The following is a 22,698-nucleotide window of genomic DNA, read 5'->3' as shown; positions in this document are numbered from 1 at the left end:
TTAAAACAAATTTAAAAAAAGTAATTATGATTTCAGTTTCGGATTCTTCAAGGATAGTTTAAATGTTTTAAAACAAGAAAATTTAAAAGAAATTTTAAAAAAGTAATTAGGATTTCTGTTTTGGATTCGTCAAGGATAATTTAAATGTTTTCAAATTATAAAATTTAAAAGAAATTTAAAAAAAGTATTTATGATTTCTGTTTCGGATTCCTAAAGGATAGTTTAAATGTTTTAAAACAAGAAAATTTAAAAGAAATTTAAAAAAAGTAAATAGTATTTCTGCTTTTGATTCTTCAAGGATAGTTTAAATGTTTTAAAACAAGAAAATTTAAAAGAAATTTAAAAAAAGTAAATAGTATTTCTGCTTTTGATTCTTCAAGGATAATTTAAATGTTTTCAAATTATAAAATTTAAAAGAAATTTAAAAAAAATATTTATGATTTCTGTTTCGGATTCTTCAAGGATAATTTAAATGTTTTAAAACAATAAAATTTTAAACAAATTTAAAAAAAGTAATTATGATTTCTGTTTCGGATTCCTCAAGGATAGTTTAAATGTTTTAAAACAAGAAAATTTAAAAGAAATTTTAAAAAAGTAATTATGATTTCTGTTTCGGATTCCTAAAGGATAGTTTAAATGTTTTAAAACAAGAAAATTTAAAAGAAATTTAAAAAAAGTAATTATGATTTCTGTTTCGGATTCCTAAAGGATAGTTTAAATGTTTTAAAACAAGAAAATTTAAAAGAAATTTTAAACAACTAACTAGGATTTCTGCTTTTGATTCTTCAAGGATAGTTTAAATGTTTTAAAACAATAAAATTTAAAAAAAGTAATTATGATTTCTGTTTCGGATTCCTCAAGGATAGTTTAAATGTTTTAAAACAAGAAAATTTAAAAGAAATTTTAAAAGAGTAATTAGGATTTCTGCTTTTGATTCTTCAAGGATAGTTTAAATGTTTTAAAACAAGAAAATTTAAAACAAATTTAAAAAAAGTAATTATGATTTTTGTTTCGGATTCCTAAAGGATAGTTTAAATGTTTTAAAACAAGAAAATTTAAATGAAATTTAAAAAAAGTAATTATGATTTCTGTTTTGGATTCCTAAAGGATAGTTTAAATGTTTTAAAACAAGAAAATTTAAAAGAAATTTTAAACAACTAATTAGGATTTCTGCTTTTGATTCTTCAAGGATAGTTTAAATGTTTTAAAACAATAAAATTTAAAACAAATTTAAAAAAAGTAATTATGATTTCTGTTTCGGATTCTTCAAGGATAGTTTCAATGTTTTAAAACAAGAAAATTTAAAACAAATTTAAAAAAAGTAATTGTGATTTCTGTTTCGGATTCCTAAAGGATAGTTTAAATATTTTAAAATTATTAAAATTAAAAGAACTTTTAAAAAAGTTATTAGGATTTCTGTTTTGGATTCTTCAAGCATTGTTTAAATGTTTTAAAACAATAAATTTTAAATGAAATTTAAAAAAAGAAATTATGATTTCTGTTTTGTATTGGTCAAGGATAGTTTAAATTTTTTAAAATTATAAAATTTAAAAGAAATTTTAAAAATATAAATAGGATTTCTGTTTTGGATTGTTCAAGGATAGTTTAAATGTTTTAAAACAACAAATTTTAAAAGAAATTTTAAAAAACTAATTAGGATTTCTGCTTTTGATTCTTCAAGGATAGTTTAAAAGTTTTAAAAGAATAAAATTTAAATGAAATTTTAATAAAGTAATTAGGATTTCTGTTTTGGATTCTTCAAGCATTGTTTAAATGTTTTAAAACAATAAAATTTAAAACAAATTTAAAAAAAGTAATTATGTTTTCTGTTTCGGATTCCTCAAGGATAGTTTAAATGTTTTAAAATTATAAAATTTAAAAGAAATTTTTAAAAAATAAATAGGATTTCTGTTTTGGATTGTTTAAGGATAGTTTAAATGTTTTAAAACAAGAAATTTTAAAAGAAATTTTAAAAAAGTAATTAGGATTTCTGCTTTTGATTATTCAAGGATAGTTTAAATGTTTTAAAACAAGAAATTTTAAAAGAAATTTTAAAAAAGTAATTAGGATTTCTGCTTTTGATTCTTCAAGGATAGTTTAAATGTTTTAAAACAAGAAAATTTAAAACAAATTTAAAAAAAGTAATTATGATTTCTGTTTCGTATTCCTAAAGGATAGTTTAAATGTTTTAAAATTATAAAATTTAAAAGAAATTTAAAAAAAGTAATTATGATTTCTGTTTCGGATTCCTAAAGGATAGTTTAAAAGTTTTAAAACAAGAAATTTTAAAAGAAATTTTAAACAACTAATTAGGATTTCTGCTGTTGATTCTTCAAGGATAGTTTAAATGTTTTAAAACAAGAAATTTTAAAAGAAATTTTAAAAAAGTAATTAGGATTTCTGCTTTTGATTCTTCAAGGATAGTTTAAATGTTTTAAAACAAGAAAATTTAAAACAAATTTAAAAAAAGTAATTATGATTTCTGTTTCGGATTCCTAAAGGATAGTTTAAATGTTTTAAAATTATAAAATTTAAAAGAAATTTAAAAAAAGTAATTATGATTTCTGTTTCGGATTCCTAAAGGATAGTTTAAAAGTTTTAAAACAAGAAATTTTAAAAGAAATTTTAAACAACTAATTAGGATTTCTGCTTTTGATTCTTCAAGGATAGTTTAAATGTTTTAAAACAAGAAATTTTAAAAGAAATTTTAAAAAAGTAATTAGGATTTCTGCTTTTGATTCTTCAAGGATAGTTTAAATGTTTTAAAACAAGAAAATTTAAAACAAATTTAAAAAAAGTAATTATGATTTCTGTTTCGGATTCCTCAAGGATAGTTTAAATGTTTTAAAACAAGAAAATTTAAAAGAAATTTTAAAAAAGTAATTAGGATTTCTGCTTTTGATTCTTCAAGGATAGTTTAAATGTTTTAAAAGAAGAAAATTTAAAAGAAATTTAAAAAAAGTAATTATGATTTCTGTTTCGGATTCCTCAAGGATAGTTTAAATGTTTTAAAACAAGAAAATTTAAAAGAAATTTTAAAAAAGTAATTAGGATTTCTGCTTTTGATTCTTCAAGGATAGTTTAAATGTTTTAAAACAAGAAAATTTAAAAGAAATTTAAAAAAAGTAATTATGATTTCTGTTTCGGAATCCTAAAGGATAGTTTAAATGTTTTAAAACAAGAAAATTTAAAAGAAATTTTATACAACTAATTAGGATTTCTGCTTTTGATTCTTCAAGGATAGTTTAAATGTTTTAAAACAATAAAATTTAAAACAAATTTTAAAAAAGTAATTACGTTTTCTGTTTCGGATTCCTCAAGGATAGTTTAAATGTTTTAAAATTATAAAATTTAAAAGAAATTTAAAAAAAGTAATTATGATTTCTGTTTCGGATTCCTAAAGGATAGTTTAAATGTTTTAAAACAAGAAAATTTAAATGAAATTTTAATAAAGTAATTAGGATTTCTGTTTTGGATTCTTCAAGCATAGTTTAAATGTTTTAAAACAAGAAAATTTAAAAGAAATTTAAAAAAAGTAATTATGATTTCTGTTTCGGATTCCTAAAGGATAGTTTAAATGTTTTAAAACAAGAAATTTTAAAAGAAATTTTAAACAACTAATTAGGATTTCTGCTTTTGATTCTTCAAGGATAGTTTAAATGTTTTAAAACAATAAAATTTAAAAAAAGTAATTATGATTTCTGTTTGGGATTCCTCAAGGATAGTTTAAATGTTTTAAAACAAGAAAATTTAAAAGAAATTTTAAAAAAAGTTGTTATGATTTCTGTTTCGGATTCCTAAAGGATAGTTTAAATGTTTTAAAACAAGAAAATTTAAAAGAAATTTTAAACAACTAATTAGGATTTCTGCTTGTGATTCTTCAAGGATAGTTTAAATGTTTTAAAACAATAAAATTTAAAACAAATTTAAAAAAAGTAATTATGATTTCTGTTTGGGATTCCTCAAGGATAGTTTAAATGTTTTAAAACAAGAAAATTTAAAAGAAATTTTAAACAATTAATTAGGATTTCTGCTTTTGATTCTTCAAGGATAGTTTAAATGTTTTAAAACAATAAAATTTAAAACAAATTTAAAAAAAATAATTATGATTTCTGTTTCGGATTCCTCAAGGATAGTTTAAATGTTTTAAAATTATAAAATTTAAAAGAAATTTAAAAAAAGTAAATAGTATTTCTGCTTTTGATTCTTCAAGGATAGTTTAAATGTTTTAAAACAAGAAAATTTAAAACAAATTTAAAAAAAGTAATTATGATTTCTGTTTCGGATTCCTCAAGGATAGTTTAAATGTTTTAAAACAAGAAAATTTAAATGAAATTTTAATAAAGTAATTAGGATTTCTGTTTTGGATTCTTCAAGGATAGTTTAAATGTTTTAAAACAATAAAATTTAAAACAAATTTAAAAAAGTAATTATGATTTCTGTTTCGGATTCTTCAAGGATAGTTTAAATGTTTTAAAACAAGAAAATTTAAAACAAATTTAAAAAAAGTAATTGTGATTTCTGTTTCGGATTCCTAAAGGATAGTTTAAATATTTTAAAATTATTAAATTTAAAAGAACTTTTAAAAAAGTTATTAGGATTTCTGTTTTGGATTCTTCAAGCATTGTTTAAATGTTTTAAAACAATAAATTTTAAATGAAATTTAAAAAAAGAAATTATGTTTTCTGTTTCGGATTCCTCAAGGATAGTTTAAATGTTTTAAAATTATAAAATTTAAAAGAAATTTTTAAAAAATAAATAGGATTTCTGTTTTGGATTGTTCAAGGATAGTTTAAATGTTTTAAAACAAGAAATTTTAAAAGAAATTTTAAAAAAGTAATTAGGATTTCTGCTTTTGATTATTCAAGGATAGTTTAAATGTTTTAAAACAAGAAAATTTAAAAGAAATTTAAAAAAAGTAATTATGATTTCTGTTTCGGATTCCTAAAGGATAGTTTAAAAGTTTTAAAACAAGAAATTTTAAAAGAAATTTTAAACAACTAATTAGGATTTCTGCTTTTGATTCTTCAAGGATAGTTTAAATGTTTTAAAACAAGAAATTTTAAAAGAAATTTTAAAAAAGTAATTAGGATTTCTGCTTTTGATTCTTCAAGGATAGTTTAAATGTTTTAAAACATGAAAATTTAAAACAAATTTAAAAAAAGTAATTATGATTTCTGTTTCGGATTCCTCAAGGATAGTTTAAATGTTTTAAAACAAGAAAATTTAAAAGAAATTTTAAAAAAGTAATTAGGATTTCTGCTTTTGATTCTTCAAGGATAGTTTAAATGTTTTAAAAGAAGAAAATTTAAAAGAAATTTAAAAAAAGTAATTATGATTTCTGTTTCGGATTCCTCAAGGATAGTTTAAATGTTTTAAAACAAGAAAATTTAAAAGAAATTTTAAAAAAGTAATTAGGATTTCTGCTTTTGATTCTTCAAGGATAGTTTAAATGTTTTAAAACAAGAAAATTTAAAAGAAATTTAAAAAAAGTAATTATGATTTCTGTTTCGGAATCCTAAAGGATAGTTTAAATGTTTTAAAACAAGAAAATTTAAAAGAAATTTTATACAACTAATTAGGATTTCTGCTTTTGATTCTTCAAGGATAGTTTAAATGTTTTAAAACAATAAAATTTAAAACAAATTTTAAAAAAGTAATTACGTTTTCTGTTTCGGATTCCTCAAGGATAGTTTAAATGTTTTAAAATTATAAAATTTAAAAGAAATTTAAAAAAAGTAATTATGATTTCTGTTTCGGATTCCTAAAGGATAGTTTAAATGTTTTAAAACAAGAAAATTTAAATGAAATTTTAATAAAGTAATTAGGATTTCTGTTTTGGATTCTTCAAGCATAGTTTAAATGTTTTAAAACAAGAAAATTTAAAAGAAATTTAAAAAAAGTAATTATGATTTCTGTTTCGGATTCCTAAAGGATAGTTTAAATGTTTTAAAACAAGAAATTTTAAAAGAAATTTTAAACAACTAATTAGGATTTCTGCTTTTGATTCTTCAAGGATAGTTTAAATGTTTTAAAACAATAAAATTTAAAAAAAGTAATTATGATTTCTGTTTGGGATTCCTCAAGGATAGTTTAAATGTTTTAAAACAAGAAAATTTAAAAGAAATTTTAAAAAAAGTTGTTATGATTTCTGTTTCGGATTCCTAAAGGATAGTTTAAATGTTTTAAAACAAGAAAATTTAAAAGAAATTTTAAACAACTAATTAGGATTTCTGCTTGTGATTCTTCAAGGATAGTTTAAATGTTTTAAAACAATAAAATTTAAAACAAATTTAAAAAAATTTATTATGATTTCTGTTTGGGATTCCTCAAGGATAGTTTAAATGTTTTAAAACAAGAAAATTTAAAAGAAATTTTAAACAATTAATTAGGATTTCTGCTTTTGATTCTTCAAGGATAGTTTAAATGTTTTAAAACAATAAAATTTAAAACAAATTTAAAAAAAATAATTATGATTTCTGTTTCGGATTCCTCAAGGATAGTTTAAATGTTTTAAAATTATAAAATTTAAAAGAAATTTAAAAAAAGTAAATAGTATTTCTGCTTTTGATTCTTCAAGGATAGTTTAAATGTTTTAAAACAAGAAAATTTAAAACAAATTTAAAAAAAGTAATTATGATTTCTGTTTCGGATTCCTCAAGGATAGTTTAAATGTTTTAAAACAAGAAAATTTAAATGAAATTTTAATAAAGTAATTAGGATTTCTGTTTTGGATTCTTCAAGGATAGTTTAAATGTTTTAAAACAATAAAATTTAAAACAAATTTAAAAAAGTAATTATGATTTCTGTTTCGGATTCTTCAAGGATAGTTTAAATGTTTTAAAACAAGAAAATTTAAAACAAATTTAAAAAAAGTAATTGTGATTTCTGTTTCGGATTCCTAAAGGATAGTTTAAATATTTTAAAATTATTAAATTTAAAAGAACTTTTAAAAAAGTTATTAGGATTTCTGTTTTGGATTCTTCAAGCATTGTTTAAATGTTTTAAAACAATAAATTTTAAATGAAATTTAAAAAAAGAAATTATGTTTTCTGTTTCGGATTCCTCAAGGATAGTTTAAATGTTTTAAAATTATAAAATTTAAAAGAAATTTTTAAAAAATAAATAGGATTTCTGTTTTGGATTGTTCAAGGATAGTTTAAATGTTTTAAAACAAGAAATTTTAAAAGAAATTTTAAAAAAGTAATTAGGATTTCTGCTTTTGATTATTCAAGGATAGTTTAAATGTTTTAAAACAAGAAAATTTAAAAGAAATTTAAAAAAAGTAATTATGATTTCTGTTTCGGATTCCTAAAGGATAGTTTAAAAGTTTTAAAACAAGAAATTTTAAAAGAAATTTTAAACAACTAATTAGGATTTCTGCTTTTGATTCTTCAAGGATAGTTTAAATGTTTTTAAAAAATAAAATTTAAAACAAATTTAAAAAAAGTAATTATGATTTCTGTTTCGGATTCCTCAAGGATAGTTTAAAAGTTTTAAAACAAGAAAATTTAAAAGAAATTTTAAAAAAGTAATTATGATTTCTGTTTTGGATTCCTAAAGGATAGTTTAAATGTTTTAAAACAAGAAAATTTAAAAGAAATTTTAAACAACTAATTAGGATTTCTGCTTTTGATTCTTCAAGGATAGTTTAAATGTTTTAAAACAAGAAAATTTAAAAGAAATTTAAAAAAAGTAATTATGATTTCTGTTTCGGATTCCTAAAGGATAGTTTAAATGTTTTAAAACAAGAAAATTTAAATGAAATTTTAATAAAGTAATTAGGATTTCTGTTTTGGATTCTTCAAGCATAGTTTAAATGTTTTAAAACAATAAAATTTAAAACAAATTTAAAAAAAGTAATTATGTTTTTTGTTTCGGATTCCTCAAGGATAGTTTAAATGTTTTAAAATTATAAAATTTAAAAGAAATTTAAAAAAAGTAATTATGATTTCTGTTTCGGATTCCTAAAGGATAGTTTAAATGTTTTAAAACAAGAAAATTTAAATGAAATTTTAATAAAGTAATTAGGATTTCTGTTTTGGATTCTTCAAGCATAGTTTAAATGTTTTAAAACAAGAAAATTTAAAAGAAATTTTAAAAAAGTAATTATGATTTCTGTTTCGGATTCCTAAAGGATAGTTTAAATGTTTTAAAACAAGAAATTTTAAAAGAAATTTTAAACAACTAATTAGGATTTCTGCTTTTGATTCTTCAAGGATAGTTTAAATGTTTTAAAACAATAAAATTTAAAAAAAGTAATTATGATTTCTGTTTGGGATTCCTCAAGGATAGTTTAAATGTTTTAAAACAAGAAAATGTAAAAGAAAATTTAAAAAAAGTAGTTATGATTTCTGTTTCGGATTCCTAAAGGATAGTTTAAATGTTTTAAAACAAGAAAATTTAAAAGAAATTTTAAACAACTAATTAGGATTTCTGCTTGTGATTCTTCAAGGATAGTTTAAATGTTTTAAAACAATAAAATTTAAAACAAATTTAAAAAAAGTAATTATGGTTTCTGTTTGGGATTCCGCAAGGATAGTTTAAATGTTTTAAAACAAGAAAATTTAAAAGAAATTTTAAACAATTAATTAGGATTTCTGCTTTTGATTCTTCAATGATAGTTTAAATGTTTTAAAACAATAAAATTTAAAACAAATTTTAAAAAAATAATTATGATTTCTGTTTCGGATTCCTCAAGGATAGTTTAAATGTTTTAAAATTATAAAATTTAAAAGAAATTTAAAAAAAGTAAATAGTATTTCTGCTTTTGATTCTTCAAGGATAGTTTAAATGTTTTAAAAGAATAAAATTTAAATGAAATTTTAAAAAAGTAATTAGGATTTCTGTTTTGGATTCTTCAACCATAGTTTAAATGTTTTAAAACAATAAAATTTAAATGAAATTTTAAAAAAGTAATTAGGATTTCTGCTTTTGATTCTTCAAGGATAGTTTAAATGTTTTAAAACAAGAAAATTTAAAAGAAATTTAAAAAAAGTAATTATGATTTCTGTTTCGGATTCCTAAAAGATAGTTTAAATGTTTTAAAACAAGAAATTTTAAAAGAAATTTTAAACAACGAATTAGGATTTCTGCTTTTGATTCTTCAAGGATAGTTTAAATGTTTTAAAACAATAAAATTTAAAACAAATTTAAAAAAAGTAATTATGATTTCTGTTTGGGATTCCGCAAGGATAGTTTAAATGTTTTAAAACAAGAAAATTTAAAAGAAATTTTAAACAATTAATTAGGATTTCTGCTTTTGATTCTTCAATGATAGTTTAAATGTTTTAAAACAATAAAATTTAAAACAAATTTTAAAAAAATAATTATGATTTCTGTTTCGGATTCCTCAAGGATAGTTTAAATGTTTTAAAACAAGAAAATTTAAAAGAAATTTTAAAAAAGTAATTATGATTTCTGTTTTGGATTCCTAAAGGATAGTTTAAATGTTTTAAAACAAGAAAATTTAAAAGAAATTTTAAACAACTAATTAGGATTTCTGCTTTTGATTCTTCAAGGATAGTTTAAATGTTTTAAAACAATAAAATTTAAAACAAATTTAAAAAAAATAATTATGATTTCTGTTTCGGATTCCTCAAGGATAGTTTAAATGTTTTAAAATTATAAAATTTAAAAGAAATTTAAAAAAAGTAAATAGTATTTCTGCTTTTGATTCTTCAAGGATAGTTTAAATGTTTTAAAATAATAAAATTTAAAAGAAATTTTAAAAAAGGAATTAGGATTTCTGTTTTGGATTGTTCAAGGATAGTTTAAATGTTTTAAAACAAGAAAATTTAAAATAAATTTAAAAAAAGTTATTATGATTTCTTTTTCGGATTCCTCAATGATAGTTTAAATGTTTTAAAATTATAAAATTTAAATGAAATTTAAAAAAAGAAACTAGGATTTCTGTTTTGAATTCTTCAAGAATAGTTTAAATGTTTTAAAACAATAAAATCAAAAGAAATTTTAAAAAAGAAATTATGATTTCTGTTTTGTATTGGTCAAGGATCGTTTAAATGTTTTAAAATTATAAAATTTAAAAGAAATTTTTAAAAAATAAATAGGATTTCTGTTTTGGATTGTTCAAGGATAGTTTAAATGTTTTAAAACAACAAATTTTAAAAGAAATTTTAAAAAAGTAATTAGGATTTCTGCTTTTGATTCTTCAAGGATAGTTTAAATGTTTTAAAACAAGAAAATTTAAAAGAAATTTAAAAAAAGTAATTATGATTTCTGTTTCGGATTCCTAAAGGATAGTTTAAATGTTTTAAAACAAGAAATTTTAAAAGAAATTTTAAACAACGAATTAGGATTTCTGCTTTTGATTCTTCAAGGATAGTTTAAATGTTTTAAAACAATAAAATTTAAAACAAATTTAAAAAAAGTAATTATGATTTCTGTTTCGGATTCCTCAAGGATAGTTTAAATGTTTTAAAACAAGAAAATTTAAAAGAAATTTTAAAAAAGTAATTATGATTTCTGTTTTGGATTCCTAAAGGATAGTTTAAATGTTTTAAAACAAGAAAATTTAAAAGAAATTTTAAACAACTAATTAGGATTTCTGCTTTTGATTCTTCAAGGATAGTTTAAATGTTTTAAAACAAGAAAATTTAAAACAAATTTAAAAAAAGTAATTATGATTTCTGTTTCGGATTCTTCAAGGATAGTTTAAATGTTTTAAAACAATAAAATCAAAAGAAATTTTAAAAAAGAAATTATGATTTCTGTTTTGTATTGGTCAAGGATAGTTTAAATGTTTTAAAATTATAAAATTTAAAAAAATTTTAAAAAAATAAATAGGATTTCTGTTTTGGATTGTTCAAGGATAGTTTAAATGTTTTAAAACAAGAAAATTTAAAAGAAATTTTAAAAAAGTAATTAGGATTTCTGCTTTTGATTCTTCAAGGATAGTTTAAATGTATTAAAACAAGAAAATTTAAAAGAAATTTAAAAAAAGTAATTATGATTTCTGTTTCGGATTCCTCAAGGATAGTTTAAAAGTTTTAAAACAAGAAAATTTAAAAGAAATTTTAAAAAAGTAATTATGATTTCTGTTTTGGATTCCTAAAGGATAGTTTAAATGTTTTAAAACAAGAAAATTTAAAAGAAATTTTAAACAACTAATTAGGATTTCTGCTTTTGATTCTTCAAGGATAGTTTAAATGTTTTAAAACAAGAAAATTTAAAAGAAATTTAAAAAAAGTAATTATGATTTCTGTTTCGGATTCCTAAAGGATAGTTTAAATGTTTTAAAACAAGAAAATTTAAATGAAATTTTAATAAAGTAATTAGGATTTCTGTTTTGGATTCTTCAAGCATAGTTTAAATGTTTTAAAACAATAAAATTTAAAACAAATTTAAAAAAAGTAATTACGTTTTCTGTTTCGGATTCCTCAAGGATAGTTTAAATGTTTTAAAATTATAAAATTTAAAAGAAATTTAAAAAAAGTAATTATGATTTCTGTTTCGGATTCCTAAAGGATAGTTTAAATGTTTTAAAACAAGAAAATTTAAATGAAATTTTAATAAAGTAATTAGGATTTCTGTTTTGGATTCTTCAAGCATAGTTTAAATGTTTTAAAACAAGAAAATTTAAAAGAAATTTTAAAAAAGTAATTATGATTTCTGTTTCGGATTCCTAAAGGATAGTTTAAATGTATTAAAACAAGAAAATTTAAAAGAAATTTAAAAAAAGTAATTATGATTTCTGTTTCGAATTCCTAAAGGATAGTTTAAATGTTTTAAAACAAGAAATTTTAAAAGAAATTTTAAACAACGAATTAGGATTTCTGCTTTTGATTCTTCAAGGATAGTTTAAATGTTTTAAAACAATAAAATTTAAAACAAATTTAAAAAAAGTAATTATGATTTCTGTTTCGGATTCCTCAAGGATAGTTTAAATGTTTTAAAACAAGAAAATTTAAAAGAAATTTTAAAAAAGTAATTATGATTTCTGTTTTGGATTCCTAAAGGATAGTTTAAATGTTTTAAAACAAGAAAATTTAAAAGAAATTTTAAACAACTAATTAGGATTTCTGCTTTTGATTCTTCAAGGATAGTTTAAATGTTTTAAAACAATAAAATTTAAAACAAATTTAAAAAAAATAATTATGATTTCTGTTTCGGATTCCTCAAGGATAGTTTAAATGTTTTAAAATTATAAAATTTAAAAGAAATTTAAAAAAAGTAAATAGTATTTCTGCTTTTGATTCTTCAAGGATAGTTTAAATGTTTTAAAATAATAAAATTTAAAAGAAATTTTAAAAAAGGAATTAGGATTTCTGTTTTGGATTGTTCAAGGATAGTTTAAATGTTTTAAAACAAGAAAATTTAAAATAAATTTAAAAAAAGTTATTATGATTTCTTTTTCGGATTCCTCAATGATAGTTTAAATGTTTTAAAATTATAAAATTTAAATGAAATTTAAAAAAAGAAACTAGGATTTCTGTTTTGAATTCTTCAAGAATAGTTTAAATGTTTTAAAACAATAAAATCAAAAGAAATTTTAAAAAAGAAATTATGATTTCTGTTTTGTATTGGTCAAGGATCGTTTAAATGTTTTAAAATTATAAAATTTAAAAGAAATTTTTAAAAAATAAATAGGATTTCTGTTTTGGATTGTTCAAGGATAGTTTAAATGTTTTAAAACAACAAATTTTAAAAGAAATTTTAAAAAAGTAATTAGGATTTCTGCTTTTGATTCTTCAAGGATAGTTTAAATGTTTTAAAACAAGAAAATTTAAAAGAAATTTAAAAAAAGAAATTATGATTTCTGTTTCGGATTCCTAAAGGATAGTTTAAATGTTTTAAAACAAGAAATTTTAAAAGAAATTTTAAACAACGAATTAGGATTTCTGCTTTTGATTCTTCAAGGATAGTTTAAATGTTTTAAAACAATAAAATTTAAAACAAATTTAAAAAAAGTAATTATGATTTCTGTTTCGGATTCCTCAAGGATAGTTTAAATGTTTTAAAACAAGAAAATTTAAAAGAAATTTTAAAAAAGTAATTATGATTTCTGTTTTGGATTCCTAAAGGATAGTTTAAATGTTTTAAAACAAGAAAATTTAAAAGAAATTTTAAACAACTAATTAGGATTTCTGCTTTTGATTCTTCAAGGATAGTTTAAATGTTTTAAAACAAGAAAATTTAAAACAAATTTAAAAAAAGTAATTATGATTTCTGTTTCGGATTCTTCAAGGATAGTTTAAATGTTTTAAAACAATAAAATCAAAAGAAATATAAAATTTAAATGAAATTTTAAAAAAGTAATTAGGATTTCTGTTTTGGATTCTTCAACCATAGTTTAAATGTTTTAAAATTATAAAATTTAAAAGAAATTTTAAAAAAGCAATTAGGATTTCTATTTTGGATTCTTCAAGCATAGTTTAAATGCTTTAAAACAAGAAAATTTAAAACAAATTTAAAAAAAGTAATTATGATTTCTGTTTCGGATTCCTCAAGGATAGTTTAAATGTTTTAAAACAATAAAATTTAAATGAAATTTTAAAAAAGAAATTATGATTTCTGTTTTGGATTCTTCAAGGACAGTTTAAATGTTTTAAAATTGTAAAATTTAAAATTTTTAAAAAAGTAATTAAGATTTCTGTTTTGGATTCGTCAAGGATTGTTTAAATGTTTTAAAATAATAAAATTTAAAAGAAATTTAAAAGAAGTAATTAGGATTTCCGTTTTGGATTCATAAAGGATAGTTTAAATATTTTAAAATTATTAAATTTAAAAGAACTTTTAAAAAAGTTATTAGGATTTCTGTTTTGGATTCTTCAAGCATTGTTTAAATGTTTTAAAACAATAAATTTTAAATGAAATTTAAAAAAAGAAATTATGATTTCTATTTTGTATTGGTCAAGGATAGTTTAAATTTTTTAAAATTATAAAATTTAAAAGAAATTTTTAAAAAATAAATAGGATTTCTGTTTTGGATTGTTCAAGGATAGTTTAAATGTTTTAAAACAAGAAAATTTAAAAGAAATTTAAAAAAAGTAGTTATGATTTCTGCTTCGGATTCCTCAAGGATAGTTTAAATGTTTTAAAACAAGAAAATTTAAAAGAAATTTAAAAAAAGTAATTATGATTTCTGTTTCGGATTCCTAAAGGATAGTTTAAATGTTTTAAAACAAGAAAATTTAAAAGAAATTTTAAACAATTAATTAGGATTTCTGCTTTTGATTCTTCAAGGATAGTTTAAATGTTTTAAAACAATAAAATTTAAAACAAATTTAAAAAAAATAATTATGATTTCTGTTTCGGATTCCTCAAGGATAGTTTAAATGTTTTAAAACAAGAAAATTTAAAAGAAATTTAAAAAAAGTAAATAGTATTTCTGCTTTTGATTCTTCAAGGATAGTTTAAATGTTTTAAAATAATAAAATTTAGATGAAATTTTAAAAAAGTAATTAGGATTTCAGTTTTGGATTCTTCAACCATAGTTTAAATGTTTTAAAAGAATAAAATTTAAATGAAATTTTAAAAAAGTAATTAGGATTTCTGCTTTTGACTCTTCAAGGATAGTTTAAATGTTTTAAAACAAGAAAATTTAAAAGAAATTTAAAAAAAGTAATTATGATTTCTGTTTCGGATTCCTAAAGGATAGTTTAAATGTTTTAAAACAAGAAATTTTAAAAGAAATTTTAAACAACGAATTAGGATTTCTGCTTTTGATTCTTCAAGGATAGTTTAAATGTTTTAAGACAATAAAATTTAAAACAAATTTAAAAAAAGTAATTATGATTTCTGTTTGGGATTCCTCAAGGATAGTTTAAATGTTTTAAAACAAGAAAATTTAAAAGAAATTTTAAAAAAGTAATTATGATTTCTGTTTTGAATTCCTAAAGGATAGTTTAAATGTTTTAAAACAAGAAAATTTAAAAGAAATTTAAAAAAAGTAGTTATGATTTCTGCTTCGGATTCCTAAAGGATAGTTTAAATGTTTTAAAACAAGAAAATTTAAAAGAAATTTAAAAAAAGTAGTTATGATTTCTGTTTCGGATTCCTAAAGGATAGTTTAAATGTTTTAAAACAAGAAAATTTAAAAGAAATTTTAAACAATTAATTAGGATTTCTGCTTTTGATTCTTCAAGGATAGTTTAAATGTTTTAAAACAATAAAATTTAAAACAAATTTAAAAAAAATAATTATGATTTCTGTTTCGGATTCCTCAAGGATAGTTTAAATGTTTTAAAATTATAAAATTTAAAAGAAATTTTAAAAAAGTAAATAGTATTTCTGCTTTTGATTCTTCAAGGATAGTTTAAATGTTTTAAAATAATAAAATTTAAATGAAATTTTAAAAAAGTAATTAGGATTTCTGTTTTGTATTCTTCAACCATAGTTTAAATGTTTTAAAACAATAAAATTTAAATGAAATTTTAAAAAAGTAATTAGGATTTCTGCTTTTGATTCTTCAAGGATAGTTTAAATGTTTTAAAACAAGAAAATTTAAAAGAAATTTAAAAAAAGTAATTATGATTTCTGTTTCGGATTCCTAAAGGATAGTTTAAATGTTTTAAAACAAGAAATTTTAAAAGAAATTTTAAACAACGAATTAGGATTTCTGCTTTTGATTCTTCAAGGATAGTTTAAATGTTTTAAAACAATAAAATTTAAAACAAATTTAAAAAAAGTAATTATGATTTCTGTTTCGGATTCCTCAAGGATAGTTTAAATGTTTTAAAACATGAAATTTTAAAAGAAATTTTAAAAAAGTAATTATGATTTCTGTTTTGGATTCCTAAAGGATAGTTTAAATGTTTTAAAACAAGAAAATTTAAAAGAAATTTTAAACAACTAATTAGGATTTCTGCTTTCGATTCTTCAAGGATAGTTTAAATGTTTTAAAACAAGAAAATTTAAAAGAAATTTAAAAAAAGTAATTATGATTTCTGTTTCGGATTCCTAAAGGATAGTTTAAATGTTTTAAAACAAGAAATTTTAAAAGAAATTTTAAACAACGAATTAGGATTTCTGCTTTTGATTCTTCAAGGATAGTTTAAATGTTTTAAAACAATAAAATTTAAAACAAATTTAAAAAAACTAATTATGATTTCTGTTTGGGATTCCTCAAGGATAGTTTAAATGTTTTAAAACAAGAAAATTTAAAAGAAATTTTAAAAAAGTAATTAGGATTTCTGCTTTTGATTCGTCAAGGATAGTTTAAATGTTTTAAAACAAGAAAATTTAAAAGAAATTTAAAAAAAGTAATTATGATTTCTGTTTCGGATTCCTAAAGGATAGTTTAAATGTTTTAAAACAAGAAAATTTAAATGAAATTTAAAAAAAGTACTTATGATTTCTGTTTTGGATTCCTAAAGGATAGTTTAAATGTTTTAAAACAAGAAATTTTAAAAGAAATTTTAAACAACTAATTAGGATTTCTGCTTTTGATTCTTCAAGGATAGTTTAAATGTTTTAAAACAATAAAATTTAAAACAAATTTAAAAAAAGTAATTATGATTTTTGTTCCGGATTCCTAAAGGATAGTTTAAAAGTTTTAAAACAAGAAAATTTAAATGAAATTTAAAAAAAGTAATTATGATTTCTGTTTCGGATTCCTAAAGGATAGTTTAAATGTTTTAAAACTAGAAAATTTAAAAGAAATTTAAAAAAAGTAATTATGATTTCTGTTTTGGATTCCTAAAGGATAGTTTAAATGTTTTAAAACAAGAAAATTTAAAAGAAATTTTAAACAACTAATTAGGATTTCTGCTTTTGATTCTTCAAGGATAGTTTAAATGTTTTAAAACAATAAAATTTAAAACAAATTTAAAAAAAGTAATTATGATTTCTGTTCCGGATTCTTCAAGGATAGTTTACATGTTTTAAAACAAGAAAATTTAAAACAAATTTAAAAAAAGTAATTATGATTTCTGTTTCGGATTCCTAAAGGATAGTTTAAATGTTTTAAAACAAGAAATTTTAAAAGAAATTTTAAACAACGAATTAGGATTTCTGCTTTTGATTCTTCAAGGATAGTTTAAATGTTTTAAAACAATAAAATTTAAAACAAATTTAAAAAAAGTAAATATGATTTCTGTTTCGGATTCCTCAAGGATAGTTTAAATGTTTTAAAACAATAAAATTTAAAAGAAATTTTAAAAAAGTAATTATGAATTCTGTTTTGGATTCCTAAAGGATAGTTTAAATGTTTTAAAACAAGAAAATTTAAAAGAAATTTTAAACAACTAATTAGGATTTCTGCTTTTGATTCTTCAAGGATAGTTTAAATGTTTTAAAACAAGAAAATTTAAAAGAAATTTAAAAAAAGTAATTATGATTTCTGTTTCGGATTCCTAAAGGATAGTTTAAATGTTTTAAAACAAGAAAATTTAAAAGAAATTTAAAAAAAGTAATTATGATTTCTGTTTTGGATTCCTAAAGGATAGTTTAAATGTTTTAAAACAAGAAAATTTAAAAGAAATTTTAAACAACTAATTAGGATTTCTGCTTTTGATTCTTCAAGGATAGTTTAAACGTTTTAAAACAAGAAAATTTAAAAGAAATTTAAAAAAAGTAATTATGATTTCTGTTTCGGATTCCTAAAGGATAGTTTAAATGTTTTAAAACAAGAAAATTTAAAAGAAATTTAAAAAAAGTAATTATGATTTCTGTTTTGGATTCCTAAAGGATAGTTTAAATGTTTTAAAACAAGAAAATTTAAAAGAAATTTTAAACAACTAATTAGGATTTCTGCTTTTGATTCTTCAAGGATAGTTTAAATGTTTTAAAACAATAAAATTTAAAACAAATTTAAAAAAAGTAATTATGATTTTTGTTCCGGATTCCTAAAGGATAGTTTAAATGTTTTAAAACAAGAAAATTTAAATGAAATTTAAAAAAAGTAATTATGATTTCTGTTTCGGATTCCTAAAGGATAGTTTAAATGTTTTAAAACTAGAAAATTTAAAAGAAATTTAAAAAAAGTAATTATGATTTCTGTTTTGGATTCCTAAAGGATAGTTTAAATGTTTTAAAACAAGAAAATTTAAAAGAAATTTTAAACAACTAATTAGGATTACTGCTTTTGATTCTTCAAGGATAGTTTAAATGTTTTAAAACAATAAAATTTAAAAGAAATTTAAAAAAAGTAATTATGATTTTTGTTCCGGATTCCTAAAGGATAGTTTAAATGTTTTAAAACAAGAAAATTTAAATGAAATTTAAAAAAAAGTAATTATGATTTCTGTTTCGGATTCCTAAAGGATAGTTTAAATGTTTTAAAACAAGAAAATTTAAAAGAAATTTAAAAAAAGTAATTATGATTTCTGTTTCGGATTCCTAAAGGATAGTTTAAATGTTTTAAAACAAGAAAATTTAAATGAAATTTAAAAAAAGTAATTATGATTTCTGTTTTGGATTCCTAAAGGATAGTTTAAATGTTTTAAAACAAGAAAATTTAAAAGAAATTTTAAACAACTAATTAGGATTTCTGCTTTTGATTCTTCAAGGATAGTTTAAATGTTTTAAAACAATAAAATTTAAAAAAAAAATTAAAAAAAGTAATTATGATTTCTGTTTCGGATTCTTCAAGGATAGTTTAAATGTTTTAAAACAAGAAAATTTAAAACAAATTTAAAAAAAGTAATTATGATTTCTGTTTCGGACTCCTAAAGGATAGTTTAAATATTTTAAAATTATTAAATTTAAAAGAACTTTTAAAAAAGTTATTAGGATTTCTGTTTTGGATTCTTCAAGCATTGTTTAAATGTTTTAAAACAATAAATTTTAAATGAAATTTAAAAAAAGAAATTATGATTTCTGTTTTGTATTGGTCAAGGATAGTTTAAATTTTTTAAAATTATAAAATTTAAAAGAAATTTTTAAAAAATAAATAGGATTTCTGTTTTGGATTGTTCAAGGATAGTTTAAATGTTTTAAAACAAGAAAATTTAAAAGAAATTTAAAAAAAGTAGTTATGATTTCTGCTTCGGATTCCTAAAGGATAGTTTAAATGTTTTAAAACAAGAAAATATAAAAGAAATTTAAAAAAAGTAATTATGATTTCTGTTTCGGATTCCTAAAGGATAGTTTAAATGTTTTAAAACAAGAAATTTTAAAAGAAATTTTAAACAACGAATTAGGATTTCTGCTTTTGATTCTTCAAGGATAGTTTAAATGTTTTAAAACAATAAAATTTAAAACAAATTTAAAAAAAGTAAATATGATTTCTGTTTCGGATTCCTCAAGGATAGTTTAAATGTTTTAAAACAATAAAATTTAAAAGAAATTTTAAAAAAGTAATTATGATTTCTGTTTTGGATTCCTAAAGGATAGTTTAAATGTTTTAAAACAAGAAAATTTAAAAGAAATTTTAAACAACTAATTAGGATTTCTGCTTTTGATTCTTCAAGGATAGTTTAAATGTTTTAAAACAAGAAAATTTAAAAGAAATTTAAAAAAAGTAATTATGATTTCTGTTTCGGATTCCTAAAGGATAGTTTAAATGTTTTAAAACAAGAAAATTTAAAAGAAATTTAAAAAAAGTAATTATGATTTCTGTTTTGGATTCCTAAAGGATAGTTTAAATGTTTTAAAACAAGAAAATTTAAAAGAAATTTTAAACAACTAATTAGGATTTCTGCTTTTGATTCTTCAAGGATAGTTTAAACGTTTTAAAACAAGAAAATTTAAAAGAAATTTAAAAAAAGTAATTATGATTTCTGTTTCGGATTCCTAAAGGATAGTTTAAATGTTTTAAAACAAGAAAATTTAAAAGAAATTTAAAAAAAGTAATTATGATTTCTGTTTTGGATTCCTAAAGGATAGTTTAAATGTTTTAAAACAAGAAAATTTAAAAGAAATTTTAAACAACTAATTAGGATTTCTGCTTTTGATTCTTCAAGGATAGTTTAAATGTTTTAAAACAATAAAATTTAAAACAAATTTAAAAAAAGTAATTATGATTTTTGTTCCGGATTCCTAAAGGATAGTTTAAATGTTTTAAAACAAGAAAATTTAAATGAAATTTAAAAAAAGTAATTATGATTTCTGTTTCGGATTCCTAAAGGATAGTTTAAATGTTTTAAAACTAGAAAATTTAAAAGAAATTTAAAAAAAGTAATTATGATTTCTGTTTTGGATTCCTAAAGGATAGTTTAAATGTTTTAAAACAAGAAAATTTAAAAGAAATTTTAAACAACTAATTAGGATTTCTGCTTTTGATTCTTCAAGGATAGTTTAAATGTTTTAAAACAATAAAATTTAAAAGAAATTTAAAAAAAGTAATTATGATTTTTGTTCCGGATTCCTAAAGGATAGTTTAAATGTTTTAAAACAAGAAAATTTAAATGAAATTTAAAAAAAAGTAATTATGATTTCTGTTTCGGATTCCTAAAGGATAGTTTAAATGTTTTAAAACAAGAAAATTTAAAAGAAATTTAAAAAAAGTAATTATGATTTCTGTTTCGGATTCCTAAAGGATAGTTTAAATGTTTTAAAACAAGAAAATTTAAATGAAATTTAAAAAAAGTAATTATGATTTCTGTTTTGGATTCCTAAAGGATAGTTTAAATGTTTTAAAACAAGAAAATTTAAAAGAAATTTTAAACAACTAATTAGGATTTCTGCTTTTGATTCTTCAAGGATAGTTTAAATGTTTTAAAACAATAAAATTTAAAAAAAAAATTAAAAAAAGTAATTATGATTTCTGTTTCGGATTCTTCAAGGATAGTTTAAATGTTTTAAAACAAGAAAATTTAAAACAAATTTAAAAAAAGTAATTATGATTTCTGTTTCGGACTCCTAAAGGATAGTTTAAATATTTTAAAATTATTAAATTTAAAAGAACTTTTAAAAAAGTTATTAGGATTTCTGTTTTGGATTCTTCAAGCATTGTTTAAATGTTTTAAAACAATAAATTTTAAATGAAATTTAAAAAAAGAAATTATGATTTCTGTTTTGTATTGGTCAAGGATAGTTTAAATTTTTTAAAATTATAAAATTTAAAAGAAATTTTTAAAAAATAAATAGGATTTCTGTTTTGGATTGTTCAAGGATAGTTTAAATGTTTTAAAACAAGAAAATTTAAAAGAAATTTAAAAAAAGTAGTTATGATTTCTGCTTCGGATTCCTAAAGGATAGTTTAAATGTTTTAAAACAAGAAAATATAAAAGAAATTTAAAAAAAGTAATTATGATTTCTGTTTCGGATTCCTAAAGGATAGTTTAAATGTTTTAAAACAAGAAATTTTAAAAGAAATTTTAAACAACGAATTAGGATTTCTGCTTTTGATTCTTCAAGGATAGTTTAAATGTTTTAAAACAATAAAATTTAAAACAAATTTAAAAAAAGTAAATATGATTTCTGTTTCGGATTCCTCAAGGATAGTTTAAATGTTTTAAAACAATAAAATTTAAAAGAAATTTTAAAAAAGTAATTATGATTTCTGTTTTGGATTCCTAAAGGATAGTTTAAATGTTTTAAAACAAGAAAATTTAAAAGAAATTTTAAACAACTAATTAGGATTTCTGCTTTTGATTCTTCAAGGATAGTTTAAATGTTTTAAAACAAGAAAATTTAAAAGAAATTTAAAAAAAGTAATTATGATTTCTGTTTCGGATTCCTAAAGGATAGTTTAAATGTTTTAAAACAAGAAAATTTAAAAGAAATTTAAAAAAAGTAATTATGATTTCTGTTTTGGATTCCTAAAGGATAGTTTAAATGTTTTAAAACAAGAAAATTTAAAAGAAATTTTAAACAACTAATTAGGATTTCTGCTTTTGATTCTTCAAGGATAGTTTAAATGTTTTAAAACAAGAAAATTTAAAAGAAATTTAAAAAAAGTACTTATGATTTCTGTTTCGGATTCCTAAAGGATAGTTTAAATGTTTTAAAACAAGAAAATTTAAAAGAAATTTAAAAAAAGTAATTATGATTTCTGTTTTGGATTCCTAAAGGATAGTTTAAATGTTTTAAAACAAGAAAATTTAAAAGAAATTTTAAACAACTAATTAGGATTTCTGCTTTTGATTCTTCAAGGATAGTTTAAACGTTTTAAAACAAGAAAATTTAAAAGAAATTTAAAAAAAGTAATTATGATTTCTGTTTCGGATTCCTAAAGGATAGTTTAAATGTTTTAAAACAAGAAAATTTAAAAGAAATTTAAAAAAAGTAATTATGATTTCTGTTTTGGATTCCTAAAGGATAGTTTAAATGTTTTAAAACAAGAAAATTTAAAAGAAATTTTAAACAACTAATTAGGATTTCTGCTTTTGATTCTTCAAGGATAGTTTAAATGTTTTAAAACAATAAAATTTAAAAAAAAAATTAAAAAAAGTAATTATGATTTCTGTTTCGGATTCTTCAAGGATAGTTTAAATGTTTTAAAACAAGAAAATTTAAAACAAATTTAAAAAAAGTAATTATGATTTCTGTTTCGGACTCCTAAAGGATAGTTTAAATATTTTAAAATTATTAAATTTAAAAGAACTTTTAAAAAAGTTATTAGGATTTCTGTTTTGGATTCTTCAAGCATTGTTTAAATGTTTTAAAACAATAAATTTTAAATGAAATTTAAAAAAAGAAATTATGATTTCTGTTTTGTATTGGTCAAGGATAGTTTAAATTTTTTAAAATTATAAAATTTAAAAGAAATTTTTAAAAAATAAATAGGATTTCTGTTTTGGATTGTTCAAGGATAGTTTAAATGTTTTAAAACAAGAAAATTTAAAAGAAATT

The sequence above is a fragment of the Populus nigra genome, chromosome 2, assembly GCF_951802175.1.
Source record: "Populus nigra chromosome 2, ddPopNigr1.1, whole genome shotgun sequence".
Taxonomy (NCBI): domain Eukaryota; kingdom Viridiplantae; phylum Streptophyta; class Magnoliopsida; order Malpighiales; family Salicaceae; genus Populus; species Populus nigra.
This window is presented reverse-complemented; position numbering follows the sequence as displayed.